The sequence below is a fragment of the Octodon degus genome, unplaced genomic scaffold (genome assembly GCF_000260255.1).
Source record: "Octodon degus isolate 3935 unplaced genomic scaffold, OctDeg1.0 scaffold00185, whole genome shotgun sequence".
In the NCBI taxonomy this organism is placed as follows: Eukaryota; Metazoa; Chordata; class Mammalia; order Rodentia; family Octodontidae; genus Octodon; species Octodon degus.
The window spans coordinates 1,929,258-1,940,758 of NW_004524761.1; the positions used below are offsets into that span (position 1 = coordinate 1,929,258).

Genomic DNA, 11,501 nt, shown 5'->3' on the forward strand with positions numbered 1-11,501 from the left:
CTAGATACTTAGCAGTTTAAAAAATTAGACTATTAAAAAAAGCCTGTTAAACTTAACACTAAGTAAATGTTTTCGCTGTAAAAGAAGCACAGCTTTTTATGGAAAATGTAAATTTTACTTTTCAAATATTTAGGAAAATCAGAGTGTGAGAAATATTCACCAACTGAAAGAGAGATAACTGGAACTATTTTAGAAATTCCTCTTTGGGCAGCAGTGCAAGAAATAGTTTCTAGTGGTGCCATGGAATCTGACAAGTTCAAGGTCAGACCTTAATTCTATAACTAAACTACAGTGTAATATTTGAAAGTTTACTCATGCATGAAATGAAGTGATATTATCTGGTTTGAAAGTTGAAGTAGAAAACTGCGCATGATGGCACACACCTGTAATCCCAGGACTCAGGAGGCTGAGGCAGGAGAATCGTTGCAAGTTCAAGACCAGACTGGGCTACATAGTGAGCCCAGCACCAGCCTAAACTGCATAGCAAGATCCTGTCTCAAAAAGACAAGAAAGAAGAAAGAGAGAGAGAGAGAAAGAAGCAAGACAAAAACAGTTTAAGTGGAGATCATATGACATGAAATACTTAGCATATAGTAGGTATTATGGTTTGTGTCTAGTTGTCCCCCAAAAGCCTCATGCAGTCATTGGAGCAGACTTCTAGAGCTTGGGATTAATTCATGATCCAGTGTGGGCCTTATAGGTGTTAGTGCTGCACCCACCCTGTGGTAGGTATTCTGTATACAATATAAGGAAAGAGAGAGGTTTGCTATCTGCCACAGCCACTGCTCCTCCCTTGGCTGTTTTACTGCTTTTCTGCTGCGATGAACTGCTGCCCTCTGCCATGCCACCCTGCCTTGGAACCAGCTGAGTATGGACTGAAATCTCCACTAACTGTGAACTAAATAAACTCTTATTTCCTTGATTTGGGGTGTTGGGTACCTTGTCCCACAAATGAGAGAAAAGTAACCGAGAAAGTAGGCACTTAGCAAATGGATACAGATACATACATAAATGGATGAGGGAATGGGTGGGTGGATAGGTAGATGATAGATAAATGGAAGGATAGATAGATAGATAGATAGATAGATAGATAGATAGATAGATACACAGATAGATTGCTGAAAGGTCCTGTGTCTATCGTTATCTTCTCTGTTCTCTCATTTCTCCCTTCCTTCGCCTGAGAGAACTCCCGTCTTGCCTCTGTTGGCTAGATGTCATTGTAATAGCAGTCTGGCAAGCTTTGCAGTCACACAGGCCTTGACTTGAATGCCAGTATTACCAAGAACTAGCTGGTGACCTTAGGCAAGTTTTAAACTGAGTCTTAAAAAATTGTCATAATAATAATTCCTACCCACAGGGGATTATGTAGACTAAAACAAAATAGTCCCTGCTCTCATAAAACAATCTAGGGTCCCCTACAAAGAGCCCAGCATGAAAGGTCCCATGTGAGTCCTCCACAAACATTTGTTCACTCCTTGTGCCTGTATCTTTCCAGGAAAGGCATTACCAATATCTTGATCTTCTTCCAAATTACTTAACTACCACTTCGCTGTGAACTCCAATTTTTTTAACTCTTCAGGCCCAAGCATACACACTGGTCTTATACAACATGAATTTTCTTTTCTATCAAACAGAATTGAATATCTTGGGCTCTAGCCCATCATTGATAGCCCTGACTAAGTTACATAAAAGGCCCACTCAATTCCAATCCTGGGATCACAGCTACAAACCAAAGATAGATTATTACAAGCCAAGGCTTTTCTGTTCTCCACATCTCCCTCCAAGCTGCCCTCCCTTCCCCTCAGCAACCCCTCAGGATCCCCTTGATCCATCTGAGTTATATAATCCAGATAGCTTGTAAGCCTCCAAACCAGCCATTAGAAAAGAAGTAGCTGCTCCTCATGCATTCTGCCTCAAAGGGGCTCCACTCCTTTGTCCTGCGTGCCTGCTTCTTCAAGCTTATGCCCTTGTGCAAAAGTAAAAGGTCTCTTGGCCTTTGAGTGATTCATTCTCTGCTTCAACAAATTGAGCCTGGAGGATTTTTCCAACACGGAGTCCTCATTTCATCAAGTGATGCAATTGAAATCTCTTTCATTCCCTAGCTGACCCCTGACTCTTGATTTCTCACTCTCTCTTGCTCTCTCTTGGTAAGTATCCAGTTTAAACCACCAAAGCACTACTTACATCAGGTTCCACATACCAGGAATCTAGGAATTCAACTTTGTTTCAAAAGAAAAGAGAACATCTCTCCTGGTTTGAGATGCAAAAATCCTAGATGGTCTCAGACTGGGACTGGGGCACTGAACCATGTGGGGGTGAAAAGCCCACATACTACCGAAGAAAGTATTGCACTTCACTCTCGCACTTTAATCTGGATTTGTAACAGGTAAAACAAATATTTGGATAGCCAGGAAAGTTTCAGGCATTTTATTTTTTAATTAGAAAACAAAATTGTTGCGCTGCTTAATTTAACATGGCGTACTATATACTTCCCTTTGCATGTGTAGACACAAGCCTTTTAAAATCTGTATTAAAAAATAGAATTGGCAATGGCTTTTGCTTCTGCTTGAGCCTGCCAAAAAGGTTGGAAATGAGCATGCTTCTTCCTGCCTCTCTTGGCTCGGCTCCCTGTGAGGAGTTGGTGGAGAAAGAAACCCTTCTCTTCCCCACTTTCCCTTGAGCTGTAAGTGGACACAGGGGTGGGGTCTGGGAGGAGGGCCCCTGCCTTTCACAATCGCAGATGTAGTGATGTAGAAATATCAGGTGGTGACAAAAATATTTGGGAGCTTCTAATCAAGTTCCCATACCATTATTTAATCCTTAATCATCCATCTTGGCATGCTTCCATTGCTACTGCTTGCATAAGGTTGGAAGTGGCTAATTGCCTCAATCTGTGTCTGCTATAAGGCCATCCTTAATGCAAAGCTCAAGTGGACTGCCTGTATGGCTGTATTGACCTAATAGGTTGTTTTATTTGTCTCTAAGAAGTTTCCTCTATCTTCCTCTAACATGCTACAATTTTCCTAGTCCCAAATGACAGTCAGCAACATGGGATATATTTAAAGATTTCCTGTAGTGAAGCAAGATGCTAGTTGAATTCCATACCCTCTCTCTGAATGCGATTAATTACCAATTGTGATTACTGCCACAAACAGGAATCTTTATGGAAATTACCTCACCAATTCTGTTCTTCCTAAAGACTATTCTAACAGCAAAGAACACTCATTACTCTTCAAATCTTCTATACCAAAAAATAAAATGTCAAATCAATTTGGGCTCTTGGGATCTAAAACATGTTACTCAACGCTAGACTTTCTCAGAAGAAAATGACCACTACACTCTTTAGGAATGAAAGTACAAGATTCTCCCATGTAATTGTGTAAGTCAAAGTGCCCAAGGCTAACCCCACCCTGAGAGAGGGCTAACTCTGGACACTGTCCTTCTATTGCTGGAGAAACCCTTGCCCTAAAACCTTTCTCTTTGATATTGATGATCAGATCATTCATGAAAACAGCCTTCAAACCCTTAATAACCACAGGAAGAGAAATACAATCAACTCCTAATAGTTGTTTGTTACATCTTTCCCTACCTTAGAACTAAAAGTGGGAATTTTTCTTATTGCTTCCTTTGTAGATTGAGAGAGAGAGAGAGAGAGAGAGAGAGAGAGAGAGAGAGAGAGAGAGAAAGAGAGAGAGAGAGATTATTATCTGGGGAAAAAATGTTTACTTTCTTCCTCCATAATAAGAGATGCTTTAGCATACAATTCCCTAAAGGGGAAGAAGAAAACTGCTAGGTTGAGTGTGGAGAAACAAATACAAAAGATAAACCTACAGGCACAGAGCACCTAATCCACTGTGATATTAACTGAGCCCACGTAGCTCAGGTAGGGTGGCCACACAGTATGAGGGACACATACCAGTTTCTACAGGAGATATTTTCCACTCTTGTTTCTGGTAACCTATGCACACCAGCTGTACAAAATTAGTAGATTCCAAAATAACACACCAAATGTAATTCCACATCTATTGCAGTGAATTCTTTAAAACTCAGAGCCACTTGGCTCCTGGAGACCTGCAGAAAGACTAATCCAGGTTCATTTGGGTGTCTACTTCCCTGGAGCAGTTGCCCATGACCAAGAGAGCAATTCTGGGTCATGGTAGTGCTGGGCAGAATGGAAGGAGGCTCTCAGATGAAACAAGAGTCAAAGAACTTCTGCAAATTGTATGGCTTTGGTGAAAGGAGTTTGGTCCTATGAGCCTTGACAGTGGAATGTACTTTTTACTTATTCTAAGTAACATTGCTTTATGAACTCATAACTGCTAGTCAAGAATGCTAGAACTTTCAATGACAGCAAGCATCAGATGACTGAACAGTGTCACTAGGCTACCAAAAGAGCAAGCTTGATCTCAGGATACTGTAGTATAAATATATACATTAAAGTAAGAAAGGTAACCACCTTTTTCTCTTGAATGTAAATCTGGCTCCCCTATATACAGTAGAACCTTTAATTTGCAGTATCTCGGTGAAAGAGATTGTGGCAAACTGGAACAGGATGTAGTAAAACTTAATAATACCTCTTTACAAGGTATTATCTATCAAAAAGGCTTTTTTATAAACTCCATGCCACAAGATCCCAAGCAGTTGGAAATAAACTCATGCATTTTTACCAAGCAAGTTATCTGGAGTCAAGTATTTACTGGCAATGGGCCAGTGATCCTAAGGGGTCAAAGCCAGCATTTCTGTGATTCTCTTGACCTTTGCTTGAGGTCCTGATTGTAAGATGGCTTTCAGAGCTCCAGACATCTCATCTGTATTCAAACAAGGAAAAGGAACAGGAAGAACTACTAGCTGTATCTATCCTTATTATCATAAAAATTAAAAAAAATCCTCTAAATAAACTACAGAAAGATTTTGTTCACATCTCATTCTTTAAAACTGTGTCTTATGGCCATCTTCAGCTGGCAAGAGGTGGGAAGGAGAAAGCAAACGGATAATTGTTTCAGTCAAATGGTTGTGTCTGCCACAATGATCACTATTTCCTTTCCTTTTTGAAAAAAGGGAGTATTTTTCATATATGAGAGGAAAAAACTTGATTGGTTTTGCTTAATCAGGTGTCCATCCAACCCTGATCCAATTAGCTACAATTTATTTGTTTATTTATTTAATCTATGTATTTGGCACAGGATCTCACTAGGCAACTCGGACTCATCGTGATCCTCCTGTTTTTAGCCTCCCCAGTGCTAGAATTACAGGCATGCACCACCACACCCGGTCTCAAAGGCCAGCTCAGCGCACCCAGGGGTGGAGCCAGCATGGCCTGTGGTGTTGGGAATAGAACCCTTGTTGCTGTGCTTGCTTAAGAGGGGCTTAGTCCACTGAGCTATCTCACTGGCCCCAATTAGCTATAATTTAACTATAAGACATTTACTATTGCTTAAAAACAAAAACAAAAACAAAAAATACCTCATAATATGCACTCATGCCACACCCAGCTAATAATTAATGTATGATTTTCCCACCCTGGCCACATAACCAGTATTGTACTCAATTTGACATCTCTATCATTCCTATACATATTTTCATTCTTTGTGATTATTTTCAAAATATTGCTCAAATGATTTTAAAATTTTGTCTAGCAAGGCATGATGGCACATGTCAGTAATCCTAGCACTCAGGAGGCTAAATCAGGAGGATGTTGCGAGTTTGAGACTAGCCTGGGCTACAAGTGTGCCCAAGGCCAGACTGAGCTGCATAGTGAGACCATCTCAAAAAGACAATAAATAATTGCTTCTCAGCCTTTGGACTAAGATCAAGTGTAAAAAGATAATAAATAAATGTAAAATTTTCTATAAATGGCATTATACTGTAAGTTAGCCCTTTTCTTCATTCTTTTCTAAGTCCAGTTAGGATTTTGAGAATTATTCACATTTGATCTTGTTTATTCAACTTCACTGCTCTGTGACTATTGCTTTACTAAAATATAACTAAACTTGTTCATCCATTTTTTTATTGACAAATATTCAGATTATTTATACTTCCTTTCTATTAAAGCAGTGCTCCTTATACACACTCCCTTCTATACACATGAAATAATTTCTCTAAGGCATAGACCCAGTAGTAAAACTGCTAAATCAAAGGTCCCACACGCTTTTATTTTAGAAAACATTGGAAAATGGCTCTTTACACTAGTTTATCAATTATCTGCTCAGTGTCATATAATATTTTTCTGCTTATTCTATATTCTCATCAATTTTTGGAATTGTTATACTCTTCAGGGTTTTATTTTCAATCTCATAAGTGTAAAATAGTATCCTGCTATTTTAACTTACATATCTTGATTACTAATGAGATTTAGCAGTATGTCACATGGCTTTGGCCACATTCCTTTTGTCTACTGTTAGTTTTCTATTGATATCCTTTGTTCAGTGTCTAATAGATTTATGGTCTTTTCTTTATCATCAAGATTTTTCTAAGATACCCCAATTTCTCAGCCTGACTGTGGGCATCTTTAATCAAGGATCACTGACTCCACCTTAATTCAGTTAACACTGACTGAATTCCTAGTGTTTGCTGGACACTATGTAATTTTGGAAATAGGAGGTAAATGCCTTGAAGATATTATTCTGTCTTTGCAATTGTTTGACTTTGTCTAGCATCTTAAGTGATTTGTTGAGGGAGTAAACACAATTCTGAGAGAACTGAGAGTTCTTTTGTGAAGTCTTTATCTGAGTAAGTCCTCAGAATTATTCTGGGTATGGCCAAGGAGAAAATGAACTTAAGAATGTAAAAAAAGGGATGGGCAGGATAGCTCAACCAAGGTAAAGAAGTAGAAAAATTATCATTATTTGCAGATGACATCATACTTTATTTGGAAGACCCAAAAAACTCTACCAAGAAGCTACTAGAATTAATACAGAAATTCAGTAGCATAGCAGGTTATAAAGTCAGTACCCAAAAGTCAATAGCATTCCTCTAGACAACAAACACACTGAGAGGGAAATTATAGAAACAATATCTTTTACAATAGCACCGAGGATAATGAAATACCTTGGAATTCATCTAACTAAAGAAGTCAAAGATATTTTCAAGGAAAATTACAGTACTCTGAAAAAAGAGATTGAAGAGGATTTCAGAAAACGGAAAGATATTCCATGCTCCTGGATAGGAAGAACCAACATTGTGAAGATGGCCATACTCCCAAAATTGCTGTACAGATTTAATGCAATCCCTATCAAACTACCACCAACATACCTCACAGAGCTAGAGAAATCATTCCTAAAATTTATTTGGAACCAGAAAAAACCTAGAATAGCAAAGGCAATCCTGGGCAATAAAGTCAAGGCAGGAAGCATTACAATTCCTGACTTGAAATTATACTACAAGGCTACTGTGATAAAATCAGCATGGTACTGGCATCAAAATAGACTTGAAGATCAATGGAATAGATTAGAAGATGCGGAAGCCCCTACGAACACACTCAGCCACCTTATCTTTGACAAAGGGGCCAAATATACTCACTAGAAGAAAGATAGCCTCTTTAACAAATAGTGCTGGAAAAATTGGCTCTCTACATGCCGAAAACTAAAACTTGACCCAGGTCTATCACCGTGCACTAAGCTAAAGTCAAAATGGATTAAAGATCTAAACATTAAAGCAGAGACACTAAATCTCCTGGAAGAGAAAGTAAGAGGAACTCTTGAAGACATAGGGGTAGGCAAAGAGTTCATGAACAAAAATCAAATCGCATGGGAAACACTAGGAAGAATTAACAACTGGGACCTGCTCTTACTGAGAAGTTTTTTCACGGCAAAAGAAATTACCAACATAGTGAAAAGACAATCCACAAATTTGGAAAAAGTCACGACAAATAAGTACTTAGACAAAGGTCTGCTCTCCAGAATTTATAAAAAACTAAAAAACACTAGGGCCCCAAAATTTAAAGACCCAGTCCAGAAATGGGCATCTGAGATGAACACACACTTCTCAGAGGATGAAATTAAAGAAGCAAATAAATATATAAAAATACTCCACATCACTAGCCATCAGTGAAATGCAAATTAAAACAACATTGAGATATCATCTCACCCCAGAAAGAATAGCTATCATAAAGAAATCACCCAACAATGAATGTTCGAGAGGCTGTGGGGAGAAAGGACCCCCTCTCCACTGCTGGTGGGAATGTAGACTGGTGCAACCATTATGGAAATCCACGTGGAGACTCCTTAGAAAAGTTGGACTTGAAATCCCATTTAAACCAGCTATTCCTTTACTGGGAATTTTCTCGGAGGGTCTGCAAGCATAATATCATAGTGATATATGTGTGCCTATGTTTATAGCAGCACAATTTGTGATAGCCAAATGTTGGAAACAACCAAGATGCCCATCACCTGAGGAATGAGGAATGGTCGAAAAAGATGTGGTATTTTTATACAATGGAGGATTATTCAGCTATAAAGAATGATAAATTCAAAGCCTTTATATTGAAATGGATGCCACTTGAAGTACCACTTATACTCATAAGTGAAATCAACCAGACACACGTGTGTAAATATTGTATAGTTTTCCTAGTATAAGAACTCAAAAGAATAAATACAAATATAAAGGTATAATACAAGTAAAAGGAAAGCAAGAACTCGAGGACTAACTAATTAAGAGGGAAAGGAGAAGAGCTAGGAAACATGACAGTGACAAGCCATACAGTTATATGTAGAAGATGGGCAAGGCAATGATCCTGAGAATCTTCAGAAGATTTTTTAATCTAGCAGTTAATTGGAAAGATTCTCATCCTGACTAACTATATATACTGACACCTGTGAACTAAGAAACTACACTGAAGATGGCAATTTGTAATAGTAGTTTCATGCTTGGAGTGTCTGTCATTCTGGTCTTCTGAATACAGGCTGCTTGTCATGACATGCCAGTTGCTGCTGTGCTGTCTCTCAGGTAGATGATTGTTCAAAAAGAAGGAGATGGTGAATGAAGGCAGGAGACAGGAAAAGGAATGTTGTGGGACTGTCCTGCTTCAAGGTTGTATATGGTTAGATTTCTGGACTTATGTGTAAACATAAGAATTATATAATCCTTTATGCCTATTTTTAAAAATATTCTAATTTTTAAATGTTTTTTCATCATATTCTGTAGGGACTTAAAGTTCAACCTACCAATACTTGATGAAAAATATCTGTTCTATGTTATGCCTAAGATGTTTGATATCCAGACAGATAGTGAGCTTAAGCTTAACAGCCTAGGTTGTATAGTAGTAACAATAAGCTTGTCTTCTGGAGGGTTAACAACCTAAGTTTGCAGACCAGAATTAGAGAAAAAGGAGGGCTGCAAGCAAAACCAACATTTTGGATCTAGCCTTCCAATTAAGACTCAGGACATATGAGGACTTGTACTGTAATATAATGTAACTCAGTAGTGTCCCAAATTTTCTGATCAAGGAGATTATGGGGCCAAAAAAGAAAGTGATCGATGATGTAGAGTGTGCCTAAGGAGAGTCACATGGAGAGAAAACATTCTCTCGGGCTTTCCCAGAGAGCACATTGGCCAAGGAATGGCCATGACTCATCCACATGGCTGACACTGACAAAGGTTCTACAATCTGAGGTACAGGATCTCAGGATAAATCCTGAGGGGATTTCACAGACCTTATCAGACCCAGAAGCTACAACTCTTGTTGCATAGGTCTTGCTTTATCTTGGTCTTAACCATCCAGCAGAAAAGTATAAAAACGAAGTATAAGAAATAAAGCCATGCTGTTATGTTGAGCTGTAGGGGACTCAGGTCAACAATTCTGACATTGCCAGTGAAGCAGAAGACCCAATATTATTATGGACTCTGGACTCTTTTAGAATATTTTGCTGAGTTAACACACCTATAACGTTGAAGTAATGGAACTAAACAAAAAAGGGGATACAGATGAATGTCCATTTTGTATCTGTGTATTCAAAATGGTAGGATAGATACATAGCTACATTCTCTTAATGAATAGAGGGATTTGTTCTAATAGTGTTTTAAATAGGATATCATGTCCACATCTTGTACAGCAAATAACCACTAGGAAGAATGTATGCAATATGTTAATTATTGAAACTGTCCTACCAATTTGGTTTGAAACTGTCTCATTGCTATTTGTTTATCAATCAAATTATGGAAAAAAAAAAAAAGATATCTCAGCCAACCAAAGACCCTGCCTAGGCGAGTGCAGGGACCGCGGATCCCGAGCACCACATGCCTTGCCAGGCCTGCCCCTAGGGCAGGCTGAGCCAGCCACAGAGTCTGGGGGCCACAGAGTTTGAGGGTAGTGGGATACACCTGTAATCCCAGCACTGGGGAGACCGAAAACAGGAGGATCACTATGAGTCTGAGCTGCGTAGTGAGGCCTTATAACAACCAAATACATAAAAAAATTTTTTTAAAGAATATAAAAACTACATAGGAAGACAAAAATATAACAAGAGCTTTGCTTTTATCAGATGTGTTCAAAAACACACAAGTTCCCACTCACAAGAGGGAATTGAGGAATAGTCACATTAACTTTCTGCTAGATGTTTTGGACAGGGAGGTCCACCTCACGACCGCTGCGCGCGAGCCCCGTGTCCCCGTGGCGGGTGGCGGCTGCGGTGTCCGTGCAACGCGAGGGGGCGGAGGGAGCCCGCGGCGGCGGCCACAGCGACATGGTGGAGACTGTGGCGGACACCCGGAGGCTCATCACTAAGCTGCAGAACCTGAATGACGCCTACGGGCCGCCCAGCAAGTTCCTCGAGATCGATGTGAGCAACCCGCAGACAGTGGGGGTCGGCCGGGGCCGCTTCACCACCTACGAGGTCAGGGTCAAGACAAATCTTCCTATTTTCAAACTAAAAGAATCTACTGTTAGAAGAAGATACAGCGACTTTGAATGGCTTCGAAGTGAATTAGAGAGAGCAAGGTTGTAGTTCCCCCGCTCCCTGGGAAGGCATTTTTGCGTCAACTTCCTTTTAGAGGAGAGGACAGGGAAAATAGTTGAGGTTTGGAATATTTAAGTCCTTCTCTATTTTCTGAACGCTAATAAAATATATCATCTAATTTGATTTAAGATCCTAATTTTCTAAAAGCCCTCATAATTAAGTGTAAAATTCACATCTATCCATCTGATGATTTTCACATTGATTGCTCACCCAATGTCATAAATCCTACGTGTGTTGCTGGTTTCATAAATCATTTCACTGGTAGCCCTTCTACCTTACATAATCCTTCATATTCTGATATAACAAATGCAACCTTATTTCCTGCATGTGACCTAATATGTTGTACCATAGCACTTGGAAAAAACAAAGAAATATTTGCTTCTTTTTCCAATTCTACTCCCTAAGGAATGCCATTACTGTTGTGAAGCAGCCCCTTCCATTATGCTATATGGGCGTCTGAAAATGTGGAACTTAACGTTTGGAATTAGGTTCTCCAAGGTATCAAAGTGCATCTATTGTCCTATGATCACAGATTTTAAAGCAGGAAAA

At 39.3% G+C, this 11,501-nt stretch overlaps 1 pseudogene; it reads left to right on the forward strand.

Moving 5' to 3' along the window:
- The first annotated feature begins 10,679 nt into the window (after positions 1-10,679).
- Positions 10,680-11,011, forward strand: LOC101590281 (annotated as a pseudogene).
- The last annotated feature ends 490 nt before the right edge of the window (positions 11,012-11,501 follow it).